Source organism: Pan troglodytes, chromosome 11, assembly GCF_028858775.2.
Source record: "Pan troglodytes isolate AG18354 chromosome 11, NHGRI_mPanTro3-v2.0_pri, whole genome shotgun sequence".
NCBI lineage: Eukaryota > Metazoa > Chordata > Mammalia > Primates > Hominidae > Pan > Pan troglodytes.
Window position 1 is genome coordinate 47,665,688 of NC_072409.2, and position 26,751 is coordinate 47,692,438.

Below are 26,751 nucleotides of genomic sequence, written 5' to 3' on the forward strand. Positions count from 1 at the left end.
CTCTCGAGCTCATCACAATAGCAACAGGAAGTGGCTATGAAATTATTACAGCAGTACAGTGTGTACTGCAGTTAATTTTATGCAATTATGATTTAATACTGCATCTTTATATTTATTTACATTTTCCTCGACTGTGAATGGCATATAAGTATTTATGTGTAAGTTTTGATAAATTTTAATTTTAATAATAGATTTGTACACATTTTATGGTAGTAAATGAAAAAATAGACTACATATATTTTGTGCATTCAATATACACTTAACTTTTTCTTAACTTTTTTTTTTTTTTTTTTTTGAGATGAAGTCTCGCTCTGTTGCCCAGGCTGGAGTGCAGTGGCACAATCTCGGCTCACTGCAAGCTCCGCCTCCCCAGTTCACGCCGTTCTCCTGCCTCAGCCTCCCAAGTAGCTGGGATTACAGGTGCCCACCACCACGCCTGGCTAACTTTTGTATGTTTAGTAAAGACGGCGTTTCACCTTGTTAGCCAGGATGATCTCGATCTCCTGACCTCGTGATCTGCCCTCCTCAGCCTCCCAAAGTGCTGGGATTAGAGGCGTGAGCCACAGCGCCCGGCCAACATTTTTTATATTTCTGGGCTATGGAGTTCATCTGCAAGTTTTTAAAATTGTCAAAAACCTTCAAAACTTTTTTCCAATATTTTTGTTGAAAAAAAAATCCGCATATAAGTGAACCCACGTGGTTCAAACCTGTAACGTTCAAGGGTCAAAATTGTATGTTGCTTTTGTAATAAAAATGCTAAACATGCAATTGCTGTGTGTCCAGATGGAGGCTAACAGGGTCAGAATCAGAGAACCCTGGCAACTAATCTGTGAGATGCTCCAGCCCTGTGGCTGCTTCAGATGGAGCTTGGTTCCTACATAAGCTCCTGGCCTCTTAAGGGAAGGGAACTCACTCCAATGTGTGCCGATGCTTCTGTTGGAAAACACTTTCTTATCTGATTCCCCATCTCTCCTTCCCCATCTCTCCTCCTCCATTTCCCGTCTTCCAACTGTGCACAGGACAAAGAGAACACAGCCAGTTCTGCTTCCCCAAAACAACCTGCAAATGCTTGCTCTTGGCAGCCACTCCAAGTCAATGCATTCTTCCTGCCTTGACATTATTTCAAGACCTCTCACTCATTTTGTCCAAACAATTTCACATCACCCAAGCCCCTCTTAAAAGTGCACCGGCCCCAGTGACGCTGCCAAGATTTCCTGGGCCCGTGTCCAGCTGTCCATGAATGCAGCTATGGGTGGCCCCATCCGTCCAACATCTCCGCTGGGCTTCTGGAGAATGAACAGCTTCCCTTTTCAAAAGCATGTGGTCAAAACACATCCCCCACACTCAATTTACAAATTAAGATGGTTGCCTTTACCCTGTTCCCCCACCTTATGATGGTCCCACCCATTTCCATCTGGCACCATTCATCACATTAGCTTGGGGTTACTCAACCTTGGCACTCTTGACATTTGGGCTGGATCCTTCTCTGTTATGTGTGTAGGGTCGGGGGCTGTCTCATCTAGTACAGACTATTGAGCAGCATCCCTGGCCTCTCCCCACTAGATGCCAGTAGCACCCCATTCCCCAATCATGACAGCGAAACATCGTCTCCAGATATTGCCAAGTGTTCCCTAAGGGTAACTTACCCCTGACTGGAAACCACTGTGTCAGCTATTGTGGACACAAATCTGACGTGCCCCTTTTATTGCTCTAGCCCAGGGGTGTCCAATCTTTTGGCTTCCCTGGGCCACACTGATAAAAGAAGGATTGTCTTGGGCCACATATAAAATATACTAATACTAATGATAGCTGATGAACTACAGAAAAGAAGGGAAAGAAATCTCATAATGTTCTAAGAAAGCTTACAAATTTTAGTTGGGCCACATTCCTAGCTATCCTGGACCACATGTGGCCTATGGGCCACGGGTTGGATAAGCTTGTTCTAGCCTTTTTACCAATAAATTAGATGAACAAATATTCCCCTATTTAATTTGTTAACATCATTGCCAATGAACAAAAGACAAGGCTGGAAAGGAATGGAACCCCGTGGAGGTGGTTCCACTGGGCCAGAGAGCAGGAAACCCAGGGATACAGAGGTGAGAATCAGGAAGGCTGGCGACCCGGCCCAGCTTTGTGGGACCTGGGCACCATAGCAACAGAGTTCTTCACTGGTGAAAGGGGATGACAGTATACCAAAGCCACTGTAACTGATTTCAGTCATGAGTGGGGAGTGTGGAGGGGTGCCCAGGGCAACTGGACCCTCTCAAGTGGGAACTTTGAATAGAAGAGGGAAGGATAAGTCATGGTGAGATGAAGAAAAGAGAAAAGCATGGGCAGCCAGATTCACACTTCATAAGAAGGCGTGCATGTGTGTGCATGTGTGTGCACACATGTGTGTGCATGAGGCTGGGAGACAGACAGACATGCCCACCCCCACCTGAGGATGGTGGAAAGTCAGTGAGGGCTTGAACTGAACCAAAGACAATGCTTTCTTACCTCAAAATCCTCCCTAGTGCCAGTCAGACTTCACCTTGCACGTGATACACCATGAGGAGTTAAATCTAGAACGGAGTCAGATTTATTCTACAGGCTTTGATTCTTTCTGCCCCACACCAAAGAAGCCCTACCAGCCACCCTCCTGGAGCCTGCAGAAATGGATGAGCCCATCATATCCCACTAGCATCCTCATGTCTTCCATGTGTTTTACTTAAATTATACTGTATCGTTTTGCACTTACTGGCATGTTTCAATCTTCTCTTCCAACTAGACTTCCATAGTCCATTTCCCCTATGCCAGGACTAAGGCTGACTATACAACCTTTGCCCTTTAAAATGCATTTAGTTGGGAAACTATCATTTGTGTAGTTCTACCTTATCAGGCAGCAACTTTATAGATGAAGAGCAATAGATCCATGCTTGCCACCATAAGTACAATGTTTCAGATACCCTTTCAGCTAATTAAGAAATGATGTTTCTAGGGCAGTCTGACTGGAAGATTAGGCACAGATGCTCACACCTGAGCAAGCAGCTGAACAAGCTGTCCAGAGCCCATTCTTCTGGCAGAGGAAAATTTCATCCCCTACAGAGGAACAGCCAGCATGAATGCCAACATGATGAAGGGGGGCTGAGCTCTATAGGCCCACCTGACACTAACACTCCCAGCTCCCTGTCCCACCTTAGAGTTTTAGTTCTGTTTGTTTGTCTATATTCCCCAAAGCCACTAGAATAGACACTCCATTAGTGTAAGTACGTTTACCATTTTGTTCCCTACTGCCTAGAACAGAGGCTACTTTAAGTATGGGTCTTCAGTCTTCAAATTTTGTTTGAGAGTTAAAATGTATACATGGCAGGCAGCCTCCAAGATGGTGCCCAGTGATCCTCACTTCCTGGTACTCCCATCCCTTGCACACAGAGTGGCTGACTGCAGAGTGACAATGTTGGGTCTCTGAAGCTAGCTCATGAAAGCCCTTAACACTTTTCCTCAGCTTTTGGATTGCTCACTCTGGGGAAACCAGATGCCTCATTGGAAAGATGCTCAAGTAGCTCTTTGGGGAGGCTCATGTGGTAAGGAACTGAGGCCTCTAGCCAATAGCCAGCAGTAAGTGACCAGCCGTATGAGCAGCCACCTTGGAATAGTATCCTCCAGCCTCTATCAAGCCTTCAGATGAGACTGTAGCCCTGGCCCACACCTGACTACAACCCTACAGAGGGCCTGAGCCTACCCAGCTATCTCAAATGCTTGGCCCACAGAAATTATGAGCAATAATAAGTAATTATTGTTGTTTTAAACCACTAAGTTTAGAGTGATCTGTTATGTAGCAACAGATAACTGATATAGTATGTGCAATGGAGTTGGGCGAGAGAAGCAACAGTGCTTAATGGATATTTAAGTAAATAAATATTTGAATGAATTGTTGACAAAAAAGGCTGGTGAGTGTATGAGCTAGGTTCTAGGAGCTGGGCTCTGGCAGAATCAGAAGAAGACTTTCTGGTATTGAAGAGGTACGTGCAGCTAAAATAGAGGTTAGGAAGGAAGGAGCTGAGCCCAGTGTGTGCTCCTGGAAGCTGCCTGCCTCACCCTGGCTTCTTTCATGTCCACGTTTACCTGTAGAAAATGGTTAGAGGACTAGCTGCCCAAACCCTGCAAGGGCCACATTATCTGAGCCTGGCACTTAGAGATTATGGGAACCAGGATCAAAGGCAGAGGCCAAAGTTCTGATTAATTTATTATCACTAGTAACATTTTAACTAATAAATCTTCATGGTGTCATTTCTTTCTTTTCTTTCTCCTCTCTCCATTTCATCGATATCATACTTCTGGTTCTGTTCTCTTTCCATCTTATGCATGAAACAAAATACAGTTGCTTCTTGTTATTCACAATAGTTATGCTCTATAAAATCACCATGAAAGCTGAATTTGCAAATCCTGAACAGTTGCTCCTGGGGAAATATGGTGTTAGGTTTTTGTGATCCTCTGGTTACAACTTTTTTGTCAATCAATCAATACAGAACCTTGTTTTATGTGTATTTCTATTTAAAGATATTTATTTCATATATATTGTTGATTCATTAACCTTGAACTCATGGTCAACAGCACAATAACTCATGCCTGAAAGTAGCTTCCCTAACACACATATTTTCTCTGTAAAGCACATCACAACCTTCTTGCACTTAGAGACATCAGACAGTAAGTACTTTAGCATTGTGTTTGGGGCCATTTTTAAATAGCAAAATCACCCCAAAAAAGCACAAAAATGCAAAAACCATGGACTAAATAGGCCAAGAGAAAAGAAGATGTGTTTATAAGAGCTAAAACAAGAAAGCAGAGTGTCACCTTGTGCGACCTCAACATATGTGTTGGGTGACTTAAATTTTTCACTGCTTTGTGCACGTCACAAATGACTGCAAAAGTGCTGTGAGTATTGATTTTGGGGTTGCAAACAGATTTAAATGAATAGGTGAATGCGGAGATATGGATTCCATGAATCATGAGGACTGATAATAAGTAATTTCCCTTCCGTCTCCCCAACCTTCCCTGAAAAGACCCAACCTCATCCATAAAGATATATAAATTTACCTTGGATGTTTTGGGAAAATAGTTATCTCTATGTAAGACTGTGTTCTTAAATATATTACTCCTATCTCATAAATCTGTGTTCATTTCAGGATTTTCTAGCTTGGCATTGAACCAGAAGAGGTAGCCTATGTCTCTGTATCCCTTTTTATTAACCCATCTGTCCTAGTTATCAAGGCGCCTCAGCCCTGAGATTCCAGGCTTCTGCTTTTCTTGAGACCCACTGAAGCATGGCTCCTGCAGGTGCTGCCTCCTCCCCTCCAGCCCCCTCAACTTCCTGTAGTTCACATTTCCAGCAGTCCTTAGCGATTGAAGGTGTCTAACTTTCACATCCCTGGGCCATGAGAGCCCTCCTATCATACAGAGACAGTGGGGGGAAATAAGTGGTTCTCTGGGAAAAGATCACCTGCAAACAATTGCTGCCAAATCCATACCATTTAAGGGAACAAAATCAGCACAGTGCAGAAAGATATCCAGGCTTATCACGCTCAAACCACACAGCCCCCTCAATGCAAAGCAGCCCTGTTAAGATGCGCCTAGGAATTTCCTCTGCAGCTTGAAGCTGAGAAAATTGTCAAGACTTGGGTGAAAGGAAACTTCATCTGTGGGTTAATTTTCATAAGAAAGAGGAGGCCGGGTGCGGTGGCTCACGCCTGTAATCCCAGCACTTTGGGAGGCTGAGGCGGGTGGATCACAAGGTCAGGAGATCGAGACCATCCTGGCTAACAGGGTGAAACCCCATCTCTACTAAAAATACAAAAAATTAGCCAGGCGTGGTGGTGGGCGCCTGTAGTCCCAGCTACTTGGGATGCTGAGGCAGGAGAATGGCGTGAACCTGGGAGGCGGAGCTTGCAGTGAGCAGAAATCATGCCACTGCACTCCAGCCTGGGCGACAGAGCAAGACTCCATCTCAAAAAAAAAAAAAAAAAAAAAAAAAGAGGAATGAGTCCAACCAGAGGGAGAATTGATCTTGCTGGTTTGGTCAGGGACTGGCTGATTAATTACAGAGAAATGACCAAGGAAGAGGTGATGTGATGGGACCACCCCACCCAGCACCAGGCTCTGCAAACAAGCATGTTTGACTCATCTGCAAAGGGCTGGGGGCACTGCCTTGTGCGGCAGAATCCCACTGTGCAAAAGAAAACATGTGGACACAGACCTGTGGCCTCAACACTGAGGAACAGAACCCCAGCTGCAGGACCTGAGTTGGCCTTGCATCCACTCCACTGGCTTCGTCAATAAGTATCACTTGCCCTCCACGGCGCCATCCTGAGGCCTGCCTGTGCATCACACTGCACAGGGTGCCTGGTCTCCAAGGCACAGCCTTACATTGTGCACATTCTGCTGAGCGGTTGACTCTCCCATATTTGCAGGCATACATGGGGGACTTCTTAGTATATAGAGATACACAATTCAGAAACACAAAGTGAAGCTAAGGATGGTAGCATGAGGCATGATTTTTACTAATGTTTAGAAATAGAGGGATATTGAAATACTTGAAAACATTATCCAAACCTTCAACACCAAATTCTCTTGCTGTGCCTTCAGAACTTAAAAGATTGAAAGTGCATCAAGTAAAGGCTGATCTACCTCAACCAACACATAGACATTTTCAAGCTCTGCAAAAGACACTCAGAAATCTCTTCTCCATGCCCACCTTGCCATAATTAACACAGAAACAGATATTATGCTTTGGTGTTAATATTACGTTAATATAAATGTTAACTGTGTAGTTATAAATAAACAACCAGCCCATCTGGTGCATTTAATTTATAATCTAACTGATTGATTCACTCAATATGCTTGTTGAGCATCTATCACGTGCAGGTCATTATGTCAGGCACCATGTGAGAGAAAGATGAACCTCCTGCCTCCCTGACAACAGGTAGGCAGAAATGGCTCACGAAAGTAAGAGAATAAGGATCTGGTCCAAGAGTTCCACTTTCATCCTGGGGACTGTGTGATTTCCAGGTTCTCTACTATCCTCACGTCTTCTTGCCTCTAAGTGGGACTGGCCAAAGCCACCTGCAGATTCTAGTTCTCGGCAGGACTCTGGCTCATGAAAGCTCACATGTCCGGTTCTTCCTGAGTGTGGTCTTCAGGGCACCCCACCCTCAGACTCCCTTCTGGAAAGCAGGGTTCTGGGCCCACCTCAGACCCAGCAAATAGGGCATATGGACAAGAAGGGTAAATTTTAAACAGCTTCCTAGGTGATTTTTTTTTTTTTTTTGAGACGGAGTCTTACTCTGTCACCCCGGCTGGAGTGCAATGGCACGATCTCCACTCACTGCAACGTCTGCCTCCTGGGTTCAAGCAATTCTCCTGCCTCAGCCTCCCAAGTAGCTGGGACTACAGCGCACACCACCACACCCAGCTAATTTTTTGTATTTTTAGTAGAGACAGGGTTTCACTATGTTGGCCAGGCTGGTGTCAAACTCCTGACCTCATGATCTGCCCACCTCGGCATCCCAAAGTGTTGGGATTACAGGCGTGAGCCTCTGCGCCTGGCCTGCTTCCCAGGTGATTTTTAAGCACTCTAATGTCTGAGAATCTCTGCTATAATCTAATATTGCCCTATTCAAGTGCTACAGTGTGACAGGGAGGCAAGTTGACCGCATTCAGTGTGAGCGAAAGCAAGTTGCCACTTGCCACGGGTGGGGAAGAGAGCCAGGGAGGACAGTCAAGTCACCGTGCTGTGCTGGTGACCGGGCCAGGCTGCAGGCTCAACCTGGGAGACATCTCTGCAGTTCTTCTCCACCAGGAAGAAGTACATGCCTCATCACACAGGTGTGCTCAGAGAAGGGGGAAGGGACGCACACGCAACACACACACAATTGGTAATTAAAAAGAGAGCTAGCTTTGGTGAATAATTAACAGAACACTGGGTTGCAACCAAAGTTGCCACTTAGCAATGTCCCTTGCACGCTCTTTTGAGCAGAAGAGGACAGGGTGGGGTTGCAGCCAGCAGTGTGGGGCGCATATTGACCCTGAGTGGGGCCAAGGACGTCTCCCCAGTGAACTGCACCATCTACCATGTCCCAGGGCCACCTCATCACTCACTCTTCTCTGGGGAAAAACACAAACAACCAACAAGATGCTAGAAAAAAGAACTCACGTTGAATATGCCTGATAGATCTTACTATATTGTTTTTATCTAGGCAAATCACATATGGATGATGAGAAGGGCAGCGCAGTTGCAGGCTTTCCTTGATCCTGCCCTGGTACCCATCCCAAGATACTTTCCTACTCAGCTGTGAAGGCCTGGGCGGGGCGGGGTGGGGGGGGGGGTGAGGCCACAGCGGACTGCAATGACAACAGCCGGCAGACCTAACATCTCTTGTCTGTGCCTTAGTGCCTTGCTGAAGTTTCCCGCTTTCAGGCTCTATTTTACTTTTCTATCACTACCTTATGAGCATAATCTTTATGGGGATCCTGCAGCTGCTAGAGAAACCAAAACACCTGACTTAAGCAAAAAGGACACAGTAAATGTGGATTAAGAAATATCTAGAGTTTTACTGAATGTCTATTTAAAAAAATCGCTAGCATTCTTTTTCCTAGCCAGTTAAAAAGTAATTGCGGGTAACTCAGGACTGCAAGATATTACAGGAGCTTATGATGGTCTCCTGAGATTTTATAATTGTCTTTCATAAACCTGAGACATAAATATACCCAATGCTTAAAGCAAAGTGGCATAGGTTATAGGAAGGAGAGAAGGATGCTTTAGCTGCATCATAACTGCAGGCAAGACAAGATGGCAAACCGCTAAACCTTCCAGCTCAAGATGGACATGTGCTCAGTGGAAGAATGTTAGCGGCAGAGGAGAGGAAACGCAGACGCAGGCATGAAACCTAAGTATCCCTCCTACAGACACCCACAGATGCGCAGAGCCTGAGGTTAGGGTTTCTAAATATGCTTGATTCCCGCAAATTTGACCTACCTCCCTTTCCTGGATTCAAACGCAGATCTGGAATCCCAGGCGCTGGGCAGTATAGAATGTGGGAAGGGAAGAAGCACACAAATCTGAGAGGAGTATCTTAAAAGGAAAACAGCTGAAACAGAGAGAAAGCACAAGACAGGCATCAACAAGCCAGAGTGCTTCCTGCTGCTGGACGATGTCTGTAATTAGGGAAGTGGGCTTTTCCTCAAAGTGTCAGCATGCAAAACAAACCAGAAAGCAGAAGTGTGAGATCCCCAGCAGCATGGGGCCTCTTTTAATTGCACATTCAAAATGAAGTAATGCTCTGAGACATGGATACCTCCAGAACACACACCAGTTGAGGAGGGAGCCAGTGGACAGGGCTGTGCCATTTAGTGCTTAGCCAGCCTGGAAATGCCCTTTCCCAAGTGTTTTTACCAAAATGAACTTGGTCTTGAATTGCTGGAATGGGTATAGCAACATTTTCCTGATGGTTTTATGTTTTTTTAAAAAGTCCTACATCATAACATGTATCAAATTCAACCAGAAGATTGAACCAAATAGGAAGAGCATCCTTGAAAAGATCTTAATGGAGACCTCAAGATGCTAATTGCCAGCCAGGAGACTGAAAAAGTCAAGCAGAGATGGACTTAATGGCGGAAAGGCCAATGTGTAGGGCAGAGGAAAGAAGGGTGCCAGCTCTCTCTGTCCCTATTCCCAGGCCTCCTGGTCAGACAGCTAGCTGCTTATGGTGCTAGCAACAGATGCAACTTTACAGAGCACCTCTGACCAGCTCCCTCAGGGTACTTTTCAAGCATCTACTAACATTCCCTTACTCTGTGAAGCAAGCAGCTTTTTAATTTCCCACTGCAGTCTGTGACATCCTCCACACTCAAGAAGGGCCAGAAGCTCAGCCAGGGCCCACTCCACAAAAGGCTGTGAAACATCCCTGGAAACGCAAGATAAAAAGGAACCCTCTCCAGAGCTGTAGAAGCTGGAAGGAGTCATGTTGATGAGTTTACTGGGGTGGGGTTAGGAGCCTCGCGAGGGAAGTGTTCAGAAACGCAGCAGTAGGCAATCGCACCTGCACCCCAAACTTGTGAAAATGACAGCTTCATGAAAAACAAGTTCTCATTTTATAGAAGATAAACTTCAGCCACAGAAGAGGTTGGCTGTACATCTTTAGTGCTGGCCAGAATGGCCATGATGATGAAGGTGATGAGGATAATGCAAAACAGCTATTCCATGAGTACTTGACTCAAAGGTTATCAACTGATGTGCACAACATCCCTAATGGTAGATACTATTGTTATCCTCAATTCACAGACCTGGTCATCGAGCCTCAGGAGGGTCAACTGGCTTGCTGAAGAACACACAGTATGTGGTGGAGCCAATATTTGAAGCCTGCCTCTTCTCTTAGCTACCATCTTCAGGTGGCAGTGAAAAGGCCCTCATAGTCAACCCATCCAAATGTAAGCTTGGGGCTTTCCTGCCTAACTTGGAGCTCCTTCTTGTTCCCTGGAGCTGGGTTCTCAATGTGCGTCTCTGGACCAGCAATGTCAGCATCACCAGGAAACATGGAGGATACGAAAATTCTTAGGGTTCCATCCTGACCTGCCAAATCAGAAACTCTGGGGTGAAGCTCTAGGTTTTGTATTTTAAAAGCTCAAATTTGAGAACCTTGGCCCAAGAGCTCCATCCATTTATGAAGATAAAAATCCAAGGGAATGATCTAAGGATCATTCCCTTCTCTACACTGCTTAAAGTCAACCCCTTGCCAATCCCTCCCATCTCACCTCTCAGCCTCCCACACATGCCTACTTGTCTTCAAAACCACATAACATCCTTTCCCTCCACATCTCTTTTGAGTAGCTCTGGCTGTCAATGCCCCCACCTTGCTCCCTTCCCACATGTTCTAAGCTGTGGCCCTTTTCTCTGCTAAAAATCCTCCACTGTCCAGGCTACCCTTTGAGCTCAGGATAAACATGTCCCTGTCCCCACAGTCAAAACCAACATGCTTTCCTTTTGTACCACTGACCACTGTTTTGACTTAATTTACCTTTACTTTCTAGCATGTGAATTTTTGATGAATGTCTGTTTGTCCCATAAGGGCAGAAATTGTATCTGTTTCTAGTAAGACTTGAAATTGAGTAGTGTGAGTCCTCCAAGTTTGTCCTTTTTAGTGGGTATTGTGTTGGGTATTCTAGATCTTTTACCATCCCAAGTAAAGTTTAGAATCATTTCATCATTAGCTACAAAACAGCTTGCTGGGATTTTGATTGGGATTGGGTTGAATCTACAGATCAAGCTTGGCAGAATGAACATTTTAACAACATTGAGTCTTCCAATGTACGAACATGGACTGCTTTTCCATTTATTTACATCTTCTTTGATTCTTCCATCATTATTTTGTAGTTTTCTGCATACAGATCCTGTACCTATTTTGTTAGATTTATACCTAAGTATTTTTGTGTGTTTTTTTTCTGTCTTTTTGGTGCTATTATACATGGTAATTATTCTTATTTCAAATTTCAATAGTTTACTACTGGTATATAGGAAAGCAACCACCTTTTGTATATTGATCTAGCATCCTGTAGACTCACTTATTGGTTATTAGAGTTGTTTTATGGATTCTTTGAAGTTCTCCATATGGACATGCATATTATCTGTGAATAAAGATGTCTTATTTCTTCTTTTCTGATCTGTATAAGTTTTGTTTTGTTTTCTTGCACTAGCTAGGGCTCCCAGTAGGATGTTGAACAGAGTGGTAAGAGAGGACAGTCTTACCTTGTTTTCAATATCAGAGGGACAGTGTTCAGTCTCTCACCATTAAGTATGATGTTACCTGTAGGTTTTTTTTTTTAATGCTCTTTATCAAGTTACAAAAGTTTTCCTCTATTCCTAGTTTAAGATTTTTTTTTTGACATGAAAGAGTGTTTTGATTTTGTCAAATGCCCTTTCTGCCTCCATTAACATGGTCATATGATTTTTCTTCTCTAGCCCATTGATGTGATGGATCACATTAATTTATTTTCAAATGTTGAACCTGTTTTGCATACCTGGAATAAATTCCACTTGGCTGTGGTACATAGCTCTTTTCATACATTGTTGGGTTTGATTTTCTAACATTTTGTTGAGGGTTTTTGTATATATAAGTAATATTGCTTTGTTTTCTTGTAATGCCTTAACTGGTTTTGGTATTACGTGAAATCTGAACTCATAAAATGAATTAGAAACTGTTTCCTCCATTTCTATTTTCTGGAAGAGATTATGGAAAACTGGTATTCTTTCTTTCTTAAGTGTTTGACAGAATTCACTAGTGGACCCATCTGGGCCTGATGATTTCTGTTTGAAAGGTTATATTAATTTAAATTTTAAAGATATAGGGCTATTCAGGCTACCTATTTCTTCTGTAAGTTTTAGTAGTTTGTGTCACTCAAGCATTAGTTTATTTCACCTAAGTTACCACATTTGTGAGTACAGAGTTGTTCATGATCTTCCTTTATCATCTTTTTATATCCATTAGATCAACAGTTATGACCTTTCCTTCATTTCTGATATTGGCAAATTGCATCTTCTACATTTTTTTCTTTTTTTTTCTTGGTTAAAGGTTTATCAATTTGGTTGATAATTTCAAAGAACCAACATTGGTTTTATTGACTTTTCTCTACTGTTTTCCTGTTTTTAATTTCAATGATTTCTGCTTTAATTTTAATTATTTCTTTTCTTTTGCTTGGTTTAGGCCTAATTTGCTCTTCTTTCTGTAGTTTCTTAAAAGTAGAATCACAAGTAATTTTCTTTATATATTTTTTACCTAATGTGTGCACTTAGTGCTATAAATTTCTCTGTAAGCACTGCTTTTGCTACATTCCAAAATTTTTGATAAATTATATTTTTATTTTTATGCACTTCAAAATATTTTTTTTAATTTTGGAGACTTCTTCTTGGAAACATAGGTTATATAGAAGTCTGTTGTTTGATTTCCAGATATCTGGGAAATTTCCCAAAACCTCCATCTTTTTGTTGTTGATATCTAGTTTAATTATACTGTGTTCTGAGAACATAATTGGTATGACGTTTATTCTTTCAAATGTGTTAACATGTTTTCCAAGAATGTGCTCTATCTTGGTGAATATTCCAAGTGAGCTTGAGAAGAATGTGTATTTTTCTGTTGTTGAATGGAATATTTTATAAATGTCAATTAGATCAAGTTGAGTGACAGTACTGCTCAGGTCATTTTTATCCTATCTATTTGGTCTATCAACTTTTGTGAGAAAGAGATTAAAATCTCTAACTATAAGACAGGATTTGTCTACTTCTCCTTTCAGTCTTACCAGTGTTTGTCTTGCATATTTTGATGCTCTGTTGTTACGCACATACACATTTAGGATTGTTATGTCTTCTTGGATATTCGACCCCTTTACCATTCTGTAACAATTTCCTTGAAGCGCTGACCCCTGTTGGCTATGAGCTTTTTGTCCTTTAAGTGATAAAGTGATGAGAGTGCTGGAACTTGAGGAATTCCCTTGGGAATTCCCAGCTGAGACAAGGCTCTCGCAAAGTGTTTTCCCTTGGAGAGTAACCATTGTCATGGAGAAAGCCTAGGGGTATTTTACAGTTATCACTCTTCCCTCCCATGCCAGGGCCATGAGGAGCTCTTTCTCAGATCTTCACCATAAGAACCTAGTGAGGCTTGTATTAATCATGCCTTTCCATTTCTTTTATTTTCTGGTAGCTATGTCTACAGTGTTATTCAAAGAGATGATTAGCTCCAGGTGTGGACCTCAGGGCCTTGTACCTGAGCTGTGTGGACTGCAAGTAAGACTCCCACTGAAGGCAATGCTTGAAGCTGCTGTGCAGTGAGGCAGAGCTTTCTGCCTGATAGCCTCTGAGTGAGCCTGTGCCCAATATCACCTGGACTCGTCCTGTGGGCCTAAATATTGGGACCCAGGAGGACCGCCTGGTGGATGTGCACTATACTAAATGATCACCTGTCTCCAGCATCCTCAGGTGCAAGTAAATCTGCCATACAATCGGTCTCTGCTAATGAGAAAGAGACATTATATTTTAGAAATATTGACTATGAAAAATTATTCTTTCATAAGAAAAGTGTGTGATAATTAGCAGATTCTCATTTTGAGAATTCAATGGGCTTGCTACTAAGTTTAAACGAAATATCACATTGATGAGACTGCTTTTAATCCTGAAGGCTGTGATCTGTCTACTTCTGGACTTTTTTTGCAATGCCCTTTTGGTACCAAAACAGTGCCAGTCACATCACAGGAGCCCAAGAAAAATCTGCTGACTTAATTAACTAATATAAAATGTAAGGCAAAGAGACTTTCTCTGTATTATAAAACAGTTCAACTGTTTCAAAAACATATCTCTTACAAAAACAGTAAAATTTAACTTGCTTTTAAAAATTATTTCCTTGCTTTGTAAAAGAAGTAAAATATAGTTTATTCTCATTATTTCAGGTTATACATTCCACAAAGTCACCCCCAAAACTGAATTAGCAAGTAGTAGCCCATCGCTTCTCAGGGGTTATGTGCCTGAGAGCCTGCGGTCACCATATTTTCATCAACTGATCAATGCATCACTTGTTTTATGTGTTTCTGTGTAAAGGCACCTTATTTCATATCTATTGTTGAGGCATTACCATTGAACTCATGGCCGACAGCACTAACTATGACTCATGCCTGACAGAGGCTTCTCTAACCCACATATTTTCCCTGTAAGGCACAGCACAGCCTTCTTACACCTAGGGACACCAGAGAGCACTTCAGCTGGGGGCTACTCTAAACAGCAAAGTCACCACAATTTGAAAAAAGGAACAAAAATGCAAAAAATACGGCACTAAGTAGACTGGGGAAAAAGACACTTACTTATAATATGAGGTGAAAGGAGGAGTTGGAGTGTCTGGAATATGCATGTGGCTAAAATTTTGTGCCACTCTGTGATATGGTTTGGCTGTGTCCTCAACCCAAATCTCAACTTGAATTGTATCTCCCAGAATTCCCACATGTTGTGAGAGGGACCCACGGGGAGGTAATTGAATTACTGGGGCCGGTCTTTCCCATGCTATTCTCATGGTAGTGAATAAGTCTCATGAGATCTAATGGGTTTATCAGGGGTTTCCACTTTTGCTTCTTCCTCATTTTCTCTTGCTGCTGCCATATAAGAAGTGCCTTTCACCTCCCTCCATGATTCTGAGGCCTCCCAGCCATGTGGAACTGTAAGTCCAATTAAACCTCTTTTTCTTCCCAGTCTTAGATATGTCTTTATCAGCAATGTGAAAATAAACGAATACAGTAAATTGGTACCAGAAGAATGGAGTGTTGCTGAAAAGATACTCCAAAATGTGGAAGTGACTTTGGAACTGGGTAACAGGCAGAGGCTGGAACAGTTTGGAAGGTTCAGAAGAAGACAGGAAAATGTGGGAAAGTCTGGAACCTCCTAGAGACTTGTTGAATGGTTTTGACAAAAATGCTAACGATATTAACAATAAGGTCCAGGCTGAGGCGGTCTCAGATGGAGATGAGAAACTTGTTGGGAACTGGAGTAAAGGTGACTCTTGTTATGTTTTAGCAAAGAGATTGGTAGCATTTTGCCCCTGCCCTAGAGATCTGTGAAACTTTGAACTTGAGAGCGATGATTTAGGGTATCTGGCAGAAGAAATTTCTAAGCAGGCAAAGCATTCAAGAGGTGACTTGGGGACTGTTAAAGTCATTCAGTTTTATTAAAAAAAAAAAGCAGAGCATAAAAGTTTGGAAAATTTGCAGCCTGACTATGTAATAGAAAAGAAATACCCATTTTCTGGGGAGAAATTCAACTCAGCTGCAGAAATTTGCATAAGTAGCAATGAGCCTAATGTTAATCCCCAAGACCATGGGGAAGATGTCTCCAGGCCATGTCAGAGACCTCCACAGCAGTCCCTCCTATCACAGACCTGGAGGCCCAGGAGGAAAAAGTGGTTTCGTGGCCCGGGCCCAGGGTCCTCATGCAGTGTGCAGCCTAGGGACTTGGTGCCCTGTGTCCCAGCTGCTCCAGCTGTGGCTGAAAGGGGCTACCGTAGAGCTCAGGCTGTGGCTTCAGAGGGTGAAAGCCCCAAGCTTTGGCAGCTTCCACGTGGTGTTGAGCCTGCGAGTGCACAGAAGTCAAGAATTGAGGTTTGGGAACCTCTGCCTAGACTTCAGAAGATGTATGAAAATGCCTGGATGACCAGGGAAAAGTTTGCTGCAGGGGCAGGGCCCTCATGGACAACCTCTGCTAGGGCAGCACAGAAGGGAAATGTGGGGTCACAGCTCCCACACAGAGTCCCTACTGGGGCACTGCCTAGTGGAGCCATGAGTAGAGGGTCACCATCCTACAGACCTCAGAATGGTAGATCCACTGACAGCTTGCACCATGTGCCTGGAAAAGCCACAGACACTCAATGCCAGCCTGTGAAAGCAGCCATGAGGGAGGCTGTACCCTGCAAAGCCACAGGGATGAAGCTGTCCGAGACCATGGGAACCCATCTCTTGCATCAATGGGACCTGGCTGTGTGACCTGGAGTCAAAGGAGATCATCTTGGAGCTTAAAAATTGACTGCACTGCTGGATTTCAGCTTGCATTGGCCCTGTAACCTCTTTGTTTTGGTCAATTTCTCCCAGTTGGAATGGGTGTATTTACCCAATACCTGTACCCCCATTGTATCTAGGAAGTAACTAGCTTGCTTTTGATTTTACAGCCTCAGAGATGGAAGGGACTTGCCTTGTCTCAGATGAAACTTGGACTGTGGACTTTTGGGTTAATGCTGAAATGAGTTAAGACTTTGGGGGACTATTGGGAAGGCATGATTGGTTTTGAAATTTGAGGACATGAGATTTGAAGGGGCCAGGGGTGGGTGATATGATTTGGCTGTGTCCCCACCCAAATCTCAACTTGAATTGTACCTCCCAGAATTCCCACATGTTATGGGAGGGACCCGAGGAAGGGGGGTAATTGAATCATGGGGGCCAGTCTTTTCCATGCTATTCTTGTAATAGCGATGAAGTCTTACAAGATCTCATGGACTTATCAGGGGTTTCCTCTTTTGCTTCTTCCTCATTTTCTCTTGCTGCCACCATGTAAGAAGTGCCTTTCACCTCCTGCCATGATTCTGAGGCCTCCCCAGCCATGTGGAACTGTAATTCCAATTAAACCTCTTTTTCTTCCCAGTCTTGGGCATGTCTTTATCAGCAGTGGGAAAATGAACTAATACACTGTGTGTATGACCTCAAATGGTCTTGAAAGCATCATGGTTATTGATTTGGGGATTACAGATAAATGATTGTGATTGTGAGTAGGCAAATTCACAAATTCAGAAGCCATGAATACTGAGGATCAACCATATATTATCTCACATAAGACTGCTACGGGTGACTCACATTCATTCTTTATCCATTTTGAGTGACTTCTAAGATATTCACCAAGGGCCTCAGTGGTCACAAACAAGCTGGATGGGAAAGTACGAATTACTGTAAAAATCAATACACAGATACTAGTACTTGGAAAATTATAATATCAGTCTCAGCTCCTGATAGCCATATCTCCCTGTATTCATTTGGTTTTCTAACAAAATGTTTCCTGCTACTCTCAAAAACATAGGTTTTATTTACATATACCAAAAATCAGCTGATGGCATGAGAAAAATCTGCCTGGTTTCCTATTAGAGGGGTTGATATTTGCAGTCGCCAACCTGCACAGCTGAGCCAGCATAATTCCTACAGGGTAGAGAAGGCCATGAAGCCTAAATCAGGGGCACCAGAGGGGCCTGAGCCAGGCCTGCTGCTCACCAGCTAGCCAGCCTTGAGCAGATTACTCTCCACTTCCTCATCCATAAAAGGTTATAGCTTCCACTTTATTGGGACTGTTCTTTTAGGAAAAATAAAGGCATAAATGGTAAAATAACAACATTTATTAATTTGGGTGGTACTGCACTGTTCTGTATTTTATAATTTTTTTCACAAAGAAAAACCCTATGGTTGCTGTCACGAATAAATGAGATTACGCATGAGCAGGGCCTGATGCTGGGCTCCCATGCTTCCTTACGATCTGACTGTAAACAAGTCAAGTGCAGGGAAGCATCTCAGCTGCTGCGACAGCCCCCATACCTCACCCTGCTCCTGACACGTGGGAGGCGCCCCATAACTCAATGTGCTGAACGGATCAAAGCCAACAAAATGGCCTGGTTGACCATCAGAGAGGCTGGTGGAAGCTAAGAGTGCCCCAGGAACTTTTTTGGTCATTCTGAAGTTGTTTCCTGCTTATTTGTTGATTTTTAACCATTGGTTTCAATGCCACATGCTCTAAGTCACTCTGTAAGATAAACATCAAAATATCAGATTGCTTGGGTGTTGGCAGAGATACTGCCCCCTCCTCTCTGAAATGACCCTGCAACAAGAACCAAATAAAGAAATAAAATGGAACCAGTGGGCACCCCGATCCTGAGCAATAACATGCCTCAAGCGGAGCCCAATGCAGCTATGTTTGCCCTGGGATCATGAAGACCCTTAGTGGGGACTGGCTGCTGTAGACTTCAGACAAGGCCTGCAGAGTGGAAGGATATACACAGCAATGGAAAGCCAACCATTTCTTAGAGTGGTGAAGAGAGGAGACTGAATGACTGGCAGCCTCACTGGGGAGAAATATGTATTAAACCAATTCATTCTCTCTCTTTCACTCTCTGTCTCTCTCTCTCTCTCTCTCTCACACACACACACACACACACAACATTATTGAGAAGGGAGGAAATATTCTGGTAAACTGGAACACATCCAAGGCCCTTCCATGATCTATTTCAAAGATGAGGATCCTACCTTGGATTTGTACAATTATGCTGAAATAATTAAAGAAGAGAAGCAACAGGAGAAACAAATGGCAAAGGACTTTCACCAGAAAAATGTCCCAAAAGGCAGATGAAGTCATGTCCACACACACAGATATGGAATCAAAGAACTTAACAGAATAATCACTTGGTTAAAATAACAGCTCAAAAGGGAGGAAGGGGCAAAACAAAAAACAAACAAACAAAAAAAAAAAACAAAAAAAAAACAACAATGATAAGCCAGCAGAGATCAGGAGAAAAGGCCAGAAAAGAAATGTTGGCTATTATATCAAGCAGGGAAAAATGAATGGATATTAACACTGCAGGCAGCATGGGGGACAGGATCTGTGGAGCTTGAGAAAAATGAAATAGGAATTAACAAAGACTTCAGGAATTCAACAGAAAAATTGAGAAAGACAGGGGAGATCTAAAATATATAAAATTAATGTCCCTGAAATAGAGAATTAAAATAAAGGAGTAGAACACATGTTTAAAGTTATAAAATTTCCAGAAATAAAAAAATGTCTTGTCTACAGGGGTTAAAAGAGCATCTTATCCAGGAACCTCTAGAGCAGGGATGTGCAATCTTTTGGCTTTCCTGGGCCACACTGGAAGAAGAAGAATTGTCTTGAGCCACACATAAAATATACTAACACTAATGATAGCTGATGAGCCAAAACCAAAAAATTGCAAAAAACAAAACAAAACAAAAAACTCATAATGTTTTAAGAAAATTTATAAATTTATGTTGAAAAGATATCTGTACTCCCATGCTTCACTGCAGCACTATTCGCAATAGCCAAGATACAAAATCAACTTAAAAGTCCACCAAGGAATAAACGGCTAAGGAAAATGTGGCACACACACAATGGAATACTATTCAGCCATGAAAAAGAAGGAAATCCTATTGTTTGTGATAACATAGAAGAAGCTGGAGAAAGTTATGTAAAGTGAAATAAGTCAAGCACAGAAAAACAAATACCTCATGATCTCACTCATATGTGGAATCTAAAATGATTGAACTCATAGAAACAGAGAACAAAATAGTGGTTACCAGGGGCTGGGGAGTGATGGAATAAGGAGATGACAGTCAAAGACTACAAAGTTGCAGATAGAGAGGAGGATTAATGATAAGCATTTATGATGATGGGTATGTTAATTGGCTTGATTCAACCCTTCCACCTTGTACAGATATAATATCACTGTGTACCCCATAATTATGTAAGATTAAATTTGTCCAAAAAATTTTTAAGTATTACTGGGCCTCAAGCTTCTCCTTGGAAACACATCGAGCCAGAAGACAGAAGAGTTACATCCACACAGTTCTCAGAGGTGGCAGACGTGTCCAACCAGAGGCATATAGTCCAGCTAGACTCAGGGCTGGCAGTGAATGATTTCAGGACTTAGACTAAAATGACTGTGGAAGGTTCTGATGTCTCTGTCGAAAATCAGAAGAACAGAAGCACAGCTATCTGCCTTCTAAACACATGCTTCTCTGTAAGATAAACATCAAAATATCAGATTGTTTGGGACACATCTAGATGTGTCCTAAAACTGCCAATGCCCAGCCCAGTACAGCCCAGTGAAGCAGATTCTAAGGGCAGGCTCCGCTGCCTAGGTGGTTCTCACGATCGCTAAACAGAACAAGCTCCTGCTTCCATTAGTAAGCTCAATTCACAAACAAAACAAAACAAACAAACAAACAAAAAACAATGAAAAGCTCCAGCTGAGAACAGTGGCTCTGCATTTCAGCTGCAGATTAGGATCACACAGAGTGCTCTTTTCCCAGCCCTAACACTCAGAATCTGTCTCTTGTAAAGCTCTCTAGAGAGCTTAGCATACAGCCAGATAGAGAAGCAGTTGCTCTAGAATTATCTAGAATTATCACCTCTATGTGGAAGGTTCTGGGGTTCAAAACTGATCCAAACAGAGCTGACTGCAGAAGTGAGCAGCAGCGCAGGCTCCCAAACAGAGGGGAACAAGCACAGAGCCGAGCACATTCCCCTTTTCACGTGGGACTATAAAGAAGTCACATGAAAAGCATCATTCAGGAAAACATTTTTAGTGAATGAAAGTGTTAACTCAATGTTTAGACATATCAATTTTGTTAAGACAATAATTCAGGAAGAAGAATCTTGATCGCGCCTTTTGCAGTAAGTGGAGCCTGAGTGCTGGTGGTGGGGCGAAGCTCCCCTAGGAGGGCAGCACGTGACTGCACTTCCTGGAGTCAGGCTGAATCATGAAAGGAAGTCCTATAATTCACAAACCCTTCAAAACGACTTCTCTTGTGGCCTTTTATCTCTACTCAAATTAAGCAGCACAGGAACTCCAGAGACAGGCCAACCACACAGCTCTGCGCCAGCGCCTGGAGTGAGGCAAGGTTGGAGCCGAGGGGCCAGTGGCAGGACCCCACCTCTACTCACTGGGGTGCCTCAGAAGGCTCCCCTCTCAGCCTGCCTTGAATACTTACAAAATGAGCAAATGGAAGGCATTCCCAGAAACAAAAGCCTTATTTCTTGGTCTTGAAGGTACAAGGGCCACTTGCTTGGCATCTTATTTTTTTGTTTTGCCTTTGTGAGAAACACGTTCCCTCTCTACATCTTCTTTTCAAAATGGACAAAACCTCAGGTTCCAAATGTTTCAAGGAAACTATGTTGGATTTTTTTTTTAACCGAAGAGAAAGGAACAAGCACTAAGGTTTTCTCCAGTCCCTCAAAACCCTCTTAAGCAAAAACCTGGTTTGTTCTTTCAGAAACTATTCTGAACCAAGTATGCTTACCCCAAGGATACATGACTTAGTAGCTTTCTCCAAGGCTGTGTTACCGCTTGGAGGGCTGCTGCAAGGAAATAACTGGGAACCATGTCAGTTCCCGGGTGACTGAGAAGTAACATTATCGTGTGTGTGTGTGTGTGTGTGTGTGCACACGTGTGTTTTGTTGTGCAGAAGAATGTTACAGCCTTGGGGATGAAAAGGGCCAGGCCAGGGCCCCATGGACAAGACTCAAGGTCTCATGTCAAAGGAGAGGGCACTCCTGGTGCCCTCATCAGTTCCCAGGGTCAGATCCTCTTAAGAAAATTGGGAGCTGCAGGTATCAACACATGAAATAGCGGCGAGTATTACCGTGCACTTAGGCAAGGAGTGGCACTGAGAGCTGAGAAAGGGGAGAGGTGGGTGGAAGTTCATATCCCTCTGGGCTCCTCAGGGGATGGGCTGAGAGCAATTTGGTGTCTGGCAGACCTTGCTACAGCAATGGAAATACCTGTTCTACTCTGCCTGACACAGACCTTCCACCCACGTGTGGCAACTGGTCCCTGAAACCTGGCCTGTGTGACTGAGAACTGAATTTTAAATTTTAAATGAAATTCAACATTTATTTTAAATGGTTTTAAGTAATTGAGCAGTCAGTGGCCACATGTGGCCAGTGGTTCCATAATGAACAGCCTTAGCAGGGATGACAGAGACCAACATGATGAGCTGCATCTTATAAACACACCCCCAGGACCAGAGTCTGTGTGGTCCTGGTACTTCCCCCTTCCAGAAATTCCTTCTAGTTGGGCCAAACTTGAAGGCTCTGGGTTTTCTTTTGATAATGGGGGTGATACATTTTTCACGAAATATCTAGTTGACTATATCCAAGTCATATCTGATATATTAAAATATGAGAAATAACTTTAAGAGTGCCCACAATATGCAAAGAGGGTGCCATGCTGGGAGCAGAGTATACAAAACTCTCCATGCCATGGTCTCCAACTGGACATTTTAAAAGAGCACAGGCCAAAGTCATGCAACAAAGTCTTTTAGAGCTTCTGAGTAAGATGCCCCCGGGGGGAGTGACCTTGTCTAGTGACTGGGGATGTGAGAGTGGAGGACAACGCACCCCCTATGTGTTGCTTATTAAACCCAGCAGAGACCTAAACACATGATTAGGATCTAGACACAGCTTATTTGCTTATGATACTGTTGGGTAAGAGTTACTCTGCTTCTGTGACCCTCTTATAAAATCTTTTTGCTTGTAAAAGAACCCTGTCTTCAATTCCCTGGTAACCAGTAGCTATTTATCCTTGACATCCCGCACTCAACCATGAACATTTGACAGAGGGCCTATTCTTTGTGAGCCAGTCTGATTGGTGCTTTGCATACAGCATCTCTGAGCTTGATAGCAACCCAAGGGTTAGGTATTTTTAACCTCATTTTGCAGATGGGGTACTACCAGCCCCCAGCAGTTTCCAGTGAAGGATGGAATCTAGACCCTGAGGCCTGGTCTGCTTCTGACAACCACTCTGCCCCCAGAGAGGGCTTTAGAGCCACTTCTTGGAACTGGACGTTTACAGGTCAAAGCCACAATTCTAGAGATTTTATTAAAAAGTGTAAACACGGGGGCAGGCGATGAGTCCAGGGGCTCTTCTGGGCGAGTATGGCACAGTGCTGATGGAGGTGGCTGGGGTGGGGAGGTAGTAGCAGCGGCCCATCCCCTAATGACTCACAAGAACAGCCCTTCTGGTCACCATCAGCTGCAGCCAGCGAGGCCCAGAAGCCAACCCACAGACACCAAGAAACTATGGACCAAACTCTCAACCAGGAGCGAAATTGCTTACGTCCTTCTCACGAGAAAAAAACATTTCTCATGAAGCATGCAGATGACAAATGGTCTGACAGAATAAAGCATGGTGGACTAAGCATAATGTTAAAAGAAAAATCTTAAAGACGAAAACCATTCAAATCCTCTTGTGTAGAAAATGTTACAGGTCGGTTTTCCTATCTGACCAGTGCACATATTCTTCCTCTGAGAATTATTTCATGTGCATTCACCTCCTGCAAGTCTTACAGTTGCATGCTGAGAATGCACTGACATTCTCACTCTAAGGCTTTCCTCCAAAAGTTCTGCAGCGTGGCAAACCTTAGGAGAATATAAGTTCCCGTGGAAAGGACTGTTCGCAACAGAAAAACACGAGCCCTCTCTCTCTCAATCTCACACACACACACACACACACACACACACACACATCAAATGGGGAGGAGCCACTCTGGCCTGCCCAGTGTCTTTGCAGTCAAAGGCACACACAGCTGCCATTATACCCAGCATACCAATAAATCCCAATTTGGTGGAAACCTCGTCAGCCTTTAAAGATGTGTTTGTGTGCTATGAAATCCTATGAACTAGCTGTCAAATGGTGGTCCTCAATCTTGGCTCCTGCACTGGGTGAGGTGGAGTAGGAGTGGCTTTAAGAAACATCTGAAGGCAGGCTGCACCCCAGAGCACCCCAGTGTCCTTGGAGGTGGCCTGGGCTTCAGGACCTGAGTGACAGCAGGGTGCAAACATGTTTGAGACCATGGCTGTACACCTTTGGGTGAGCTGCTGAACCTCTCAAAGCCTCACTCTTCTTTGGAGGACAGAATGGTGCCAGCAGTCATGATGCATGATGTGTTTCTAAGTTACTTCTCTTCCTGGTCTCATCCTACTTACCCTTTCCCCCCAAGCAAACCTTATTATTATCATTTTTCTAAATTGAAAAAAGTACACACTCCTGATCGTTGTAAATACTGCAGGTACACTGAAGTAGGCAGAATAAAAATGTTAATTTCACCTTTTTCTCTAAACCAATTCTATTCCCCTCCCCCAAAAACTGCTGTTCTTAATTTGGTGCTTACACTTCCAGATCATGCTATGTATTTACATACACATGTGTACACACTGGATAGAATATGTATAGGCAGAAATGCATGTATAAGTAGTAAACGACAATCCAATATCACTTAAATTATTATGTGCATGTGGGAGATTTTTAGGTTTTTTTTTTTTTTTTTCACTTATTATTTTTGAGACAGGGTCTTGCTCTGTCACCCAGGCTGGCGTGCAGTGGCATGATCTCAGCTCACTGCAGCCTTGACCTCTTCGACTCAAGTGATCCCCCCACCTCAGCGCCCCCATGTAGCTGGGACTACAGGTGCACACCACCAGTCCAGGCTAGTTTTTTTTTTTTTTTTTTTTTTTTTTTTGGTATTTGTCATAGAGGTGGGGTTTTGCCATATTGCCCAGGCTGGCTTCAAACTCCTGAGCTCAAGCAATCCACCCACCTTGGCTTCCCAAAGTGCTGGAATTACAGGCATGAGTCATTGCACCCAACCCAGCATGAGTTTTTTAAACAAATACAATGATATGTTACATCTTGCTTTTTCACTAGTAGAACTTGGACATTGTTATATTTGGTGTATGAAATAAATTCCACATTTTTTAGAAGACTGCATAGGATTCCAACATATGAATCAACTGCACTTCCCTTAGTGATTTTTTTTTTGCTATTATAAAATAAAATGTTGCAATGAATATTTCTCCACTTTTGTCAATTTATATGTGTGATAGGTTCCTAAAAGTGAAGTTGTTGAGTGAAAGCACTTGTGTTTTAACTTTTAAAAGATATTACCAAACGGCCCTGTCAGCACCCATCTGTGTCTTTTTTCTTATTGATTTGAAAAAACTCGCTGCATATTAAAGCTATTGATGCTTTACCACAAGTATTGAAATTAAATATATCTTACCATTTTTTTTTCACTTATTTATATATTTTTTCATCTTACGGGGATTTGCTTAAAATTTTAGGAAATCATGCTTATCAATCTTGGGATGAGTGTGAATATAAATGCATATGTTTTATCACATTTAGACAGGCCTCTTCACAATTATTTTAAAACTCACCTAAGTTTTCTTTTAATAGCTTTATTATTTCAATGCTATATTTTTATTCTTTGTTCAGCTTGGAATTTATTTTGATATAAAGAGCAAAGTTTTGTTTTTTTTTCCAAACGATTTGCAGTTTTCCCAAGACCATTCATCCATGGCCCTGCACCTCCCCCGCCTGGTGTGCAAAGCCTCCCTTGGACCCATGCCTGCATATTATCTGGGTCTGGGCTCTACTCCCCACAGCAGCTTCACTTTACAATTTTGTGGATTTTGTCTCCCTTAACACCTTTATCTTACATTTCTTCCCTGAGTCTTCTCATAAGTCTCTCTCTCTTTAAGTTTTTGCACATCTAAAGTGAAAGAAACACTTTACCGTAAGTATTTTAATGTGCTTAATTGTGTTTGGTCTTCACACTGACAGAGTTCTGGAATCATCTGTACAGCAGGCTCATTTCAGGGGCCTTAGACATCTGTCCATCTCCATATCTGGAGAGCTCCCTGGTGCTCTTGACGGCATCACAGAAAGGCCATCGTGGGGAGGTGCCAGTCTTCACTCACACATTTGTTACAAGTTGAATTGTGTCCCCCCAAGTTCAAATGTTGATGTCCTAACTCCCTAACCCCTCTGAGTGTGACCTTATTTAAAGACGGGTCTTTACAGCAGTGATTACACCCCATTGAAGTCCTTAGGGTGAGCCCTACTCCAACATGACTGGTGTCCTCACATGAAAAGGAGATCTGGACCCAGAGACAGGCACACAGGGAGCATGCCATGTGGAGCTGGAGATGGTCATCCACAAGCCAAGGAGATGCTAGGGGCACATTGTCCCACCCAACCCTTGGAAGGAGCCACCCTGGGACATCCTGACCTCAGTCTCTTTGGCTCAGAGTTGGGAGGCGACACATTGGGCTGTTCAAGCCGTTCAGTATGTGGTGCTTTGTTATGAAAGCCTGATCGGACTGATACTCCATTCCTCCATAACAGACACTGACACAGCTTCCAGAGTCTTCTGAGAAGAAATAAGCTCCAAGGAATACCTTACACACTGCTGGCTTCTTTGGGGAAATCATCCCTCACAAACGTTTGCCTTTCTAGCCTAAGCCCTTCTCCCCAGCTGCCAAGCTGCCTTTCCTTGACCAAATCATTGAAGTCCCACCTGCCTCACAAACATTTCCATAACAGGAGGGAAACGGGTCTGAGATCTGTCCACACCTGTCCACTCCCAACCCTC

At 43.2% G+C, this 26,751-nt stretch overlaps 1 protein-coding gene across 7 annotated transcripts in view; it reads right to left on the bottom strand.

Annotated features, from left to right (window-relative positions):
* Positions 1–26,751, bottom strand: part of SYK (spleen associated tyrosine kinase) — a 95,037-nt gene that overhangs the window by 59,857 nt on the left and 8,429 nt on the right. Inside the window, exon 1 of one of the 7 annotated variants that reach the window (XM_016961120.4) lies at positions 9,011–9,257. The exons of 5 other annotated variants lie outside the window; for them this stretch is intronic. The gene's annotated coding sequence lies outside the window, so the exon portion shown is untranslated. Of the gene's footprint in view, positions 1–9,010; positions 9,258–26,751 lie in introns of those variants that run through there. One more of the 7 variants, XM_063787682.1, reaches the window with a different exon arrangement.